The sequence below is a fragment of the Pongo abelii genome, chromosome 16 (assembly GCF_028885655.2).
Source record: "Pongo abelii isolate AG06213 chromosome 16, NHGRI_mPonAbe1-v2.0_pri, whole genome shotgun sequence".
NCBI classification, from domain to species: domain Eukaryota; kingdom Metazoa; phylum Chordata; class Mammalia; order Primates; family Hominidae; genus Pongo; species Pongo abelii.
In genome coordinates, this window is record NC_072001.2 from 98890907 (window position 1) to 98894845 (window position 3939).

The 3939-nt window shown below is 39.3% G+C and overlaps 1 non-coding gene across 1 annotated transcript; it reads left to right on the top strand.

Moving 5' to 3' along the window:
* Positions 1 to 3497: 3497 nt before the first annotated feature.
* Positions 3498 to 3688, top strand: LOC112129199 (U2 spliceosomal RNA). Its single transcript, XR_002911618.1, has one exon. It is a non-coding gene; the product is annotated as a U2 spliceosomal RNA (small nuclear RNA).
* The last annotated feature ends 251 nt before the right edge of the window (positions 3689 to 3939 follow it).

Sequence of the window (3939 nt, forward strand, 5' to 3'; positions counted from 1 at the left end):
GGACTATTTAAGATGGGAGGGGGGATCTGGTCTAATATGTAATGTCCTGAAAAGAATTTCTGGAAGAAATTGCATAGGAACAGAGAGGTTATTTAGGTATTATTAATTATTAATTGTTCTTTAGATATTAATTATTAGTTATTAATAACTATTTATTAATAGTTGCTGCCATAATAAATCGCTACAAACTTAGTGACTTAAAACAATACATATGTCTTATATCCCTGCAGATCAGAGTTGGAAATGAGCCACATTTTGCTAAAATCAAGGTATGGACAGGACTCGTTTCTTAAGACTCTGAGGACAATTCATTCCCTTGCCTTTTCCAGTGTCTGAGGCTAGGTGAGTTCCTTGGCTCGTGGCTCTTTCCTCCATCTTCAAAGCCAGCAGTGTAGCATCTGCTCTCCTTTCTGATCTCTGCTTCCATCCTTACATCTTCTGTCTCTCTTTCTGACCCTCCTGCCTCTTTCTCATAAGAATCCTTGTGATTACATTGGGCCCACCTGGAGAATCCAGGCTAAACTCCTCCTCTCAAAAATCCCTAACTGAATCACATCTGCAAAGTTCCTTTTAGCATGTATGGTAACATATTCGCAGGTTCCAGAGGTCAGGATGCAGAAGGGGCATTCTGTGCTAAGGCACTGAGACAGGCTGGGGCATGGTGCATTTGAGCAATGAAAGAAGGTCAAGTGGAGAAAATTGGGAAGAACGTGTCATGAAAGAGCTCAACAGGAAACAAAAATAAGCCAGTTGGCACAGGGCCAATGTTCACCATCTTCCACAAGGTCCCTATGAATTTTGTAGAGAGAATATTTTTCTGATCACCTTTGGTTTTGACTTGGTTTTGACTTCCTTGATTATATGAATTAATTTAGTTTAAGCATTATTTCACTTTTCTGTGCACACTCCACTGGAACTTTGGTGCTTGTGCATTTAGAAAACTTTGCTCTATATTTTTGTTTGTTCATTTTTCGTATGTGAAGAGGTCATTGGGAGGTATAATATGTTTGGAGAACAAAATAAAATAATAACGTCAATTCAATACATTGTTACAATTCTGAGCTTCTTCCCGTAAGTCTCAGGAAACCAATTCTTCTCCAGGTATCCTCAAAGACTCATTCCAGGAATATTTACTCAATTTTTTTAAAAAAGGATACTGGTGACTTTGGCATTGGCAAGAAGCATAGTTCGTCTTCCAAAAGAATCCACTCTGTGCTGCAACTGACTCATGGTGTTGCCAAAAATCCACTTGTGACCCCTTGTTGCCATTCTCCCACTAGTTTCTCAGAGCAATGGATCTGGAGAGGCTGACTCCAATCATTGTTGTGGGTCTCTTGTTTAATACTCTAATAGCACATCTGTGAGCTACTTCCTCCTTCAAGCACTCTCTTCCACTGATTTGTTCCACTGGTAAAACAGTGCTCTTTTGGTGTGCTCTGGGCCCTCTCATCCTCTTCAACTCAGCTGTGACATGTTGAGGGACCTCAGCCCCAAGACCCTTATCTCTTTTCTTTGTACATAACATCTTGTATGCTTATTGCTTAAGTCATACTTCAGCTCAAACATCCCTTTGAGGTTTAGACCCAAAACTCATCTTCACCAGGATGTCCGCCGTGTCCTTGAATGTCCTTCGGCTCTTTAGAAATTCATTTTCCAAACTTGGCTCTCTTCATGATTCTATTTCATCAGCCATTCATCTAGCTGGGTGGGTCAGGAACTTGATTGTCCTTCTTAATTCCCTTTTCTCACTAATGTCTGTCTCTTATCTATTACCAAGACCTGTTGATTCTACCTCCTACATTCTACCTCCCTTAAAAGTCACTCATTTTTCTTCATCTTCACTGGTATTGTAGTCCATACTCTTTCACTAGCACTACCAAAAGTCTTCCATTTCTTTATATGTAGCATGCTTCCGTCTTTCCCCAGGACCTTTGCACGTGCTCCTCTCATCACTTGGTTGACTCAGATTTTCGATCTCAGCTCTATAAGCATATCATTAGGGAAGATGTGGTTGACCTTCCCATCTAAATTAGCTCCTTTTTTTATATATATTTGTGAGTCCTTATTCTTTGTCTCACACTATTTAGTGTAAAATTTATATTTATTTAATGGATAATTTAATATCTATCTTTCCCACTAGGCTATAACTTGCATAAGGGTAAGACTCTATTTTGTTCATTAGTATACCCAGCATCTTGCACAGAATTAGACATATAATGATACATATAATAATATATTTTGTTAAAGAATACATAAATTAGTAGCTCAGATAATCATAATAACATTTAACCTAAGTGGGAATCAACAAACTTTTTTGTAGAGACCAGATAGATACTAAATATTTCAGGCCCTTCACAGTCTCTGTGACAACAATCCACTATGCCATCATAGTGGGAAATGAGCCACAGATAATCTGTAACCAAAAGGGCATGGCTGTGTCCCAACAAACTGTATTAACAAAAAAACAGGCTGCAGACTGAATTTGGTCCAACCAAGGGCTTACTTAGTTTGCTGATCCCTAATCTAGGCTATTGAGTTTTTAAATAATTCCATATAAAGAACATTACATTGTTCTTTTGGACTCTGCTTCCACCTTTGACAAGGGTTAAAGATTTCTCCAACTCACATTACTAAATAGTACTTTTAGCATCTTGATCTTAATAAGAACTGCATTTAAATTTTAGAGGCTCTCACAGTTTTCTTCTAGAAAAATGAGTGGATGTTCGCTTTTATTTTCACCAAATGGCTATACCTGGTTGTTTCCTAAACCAAAGGAAGTCAATAGTGAGGGCCTTGAAGTTTTTACCTTCAGAAAACTAAAGTAGTAGCTACCGCCAAATGCCAAATGACAGTAAGCTAATGGAAAATAGTTTTTCAGTAGCATTACTGTTCATGAATGACTGCTCCCTCTCATCTCAATGGGTGTGGATTGTATTTCTCCACTCCATGGCCAAATGTCTTTCTTTGGCCAATGTGTTCCAGTGCCGGGTTTCAATTCCAAGCCAATGCTTTAAGAGATTGTGCTGCTTTTCTCTTGCCCATGATTGACACCAATGTTCTAGAGATAGATCTGTCATCCTTGGGCCCAAGGAGAAGACAACTTGGAGTACAATTGCAGCCTAAAAATAATGACTATGTAATAGAAGTAAGAAATACATGTTTTGTTGTCATAGCCATTGATTTTATCGAGTCAATAGTTACCGTGTCTTACCATAGCCTATACTGACCAATAAACTGGAAATTTCCTGTGTTAGTCCATTTGAGCTATTATAAAGGAATACCTGAGGCTGGGTAACTTATAAAGGAAAGAGGTAATTGGCTCATCGTTCTGCAGGCTGTACAAGCATGGTGCTGGCATCTGCTCAGCTTCTGTAGAGGCCTCAGGAAGCTTTTAGTCGTGACGGAGGCTAAGTGGAAGCAGACAGTCAGTCACATGGCAAGAAAAGTAGCAAGAGAGAGAGGGGGGAGGTGCCACAAACTTTTAAACAAGGAGATCTATTGCTTCTTGGCCTTTTGGCTAAGATCAAGTGTAGTATCTGTTCTTATCAGTTTAATACATTATACATCCTCTATCCAAAGACAATATATTAAATGGATTTTTGGAGCAGAGAGATGGAATAGAAGCTTGCTCCATCCACTCCATGCATCAACCTGGTATTGCAGTACCTCCAGGAACAGTGCACCCCCTCGGGGTATTAAAAAAAATAAAATAAAATAAACAACCAGATCTCAGGTGAACTCAGAGCAAGAACTCACTCATCACCAAGGGGATGATGCAAACCCATTCATAAGGGATCCATCCCAATGACCTGAACACCTCCCGCCACGTCCTGTCTATAACACTGGGAATTCCATTTCGACACGAGGTTTGGAAGGGACAAACATCCAAACCATGCTACCTCCCTACTCAAACATAAAACATCATATTTAGAAAAGTCA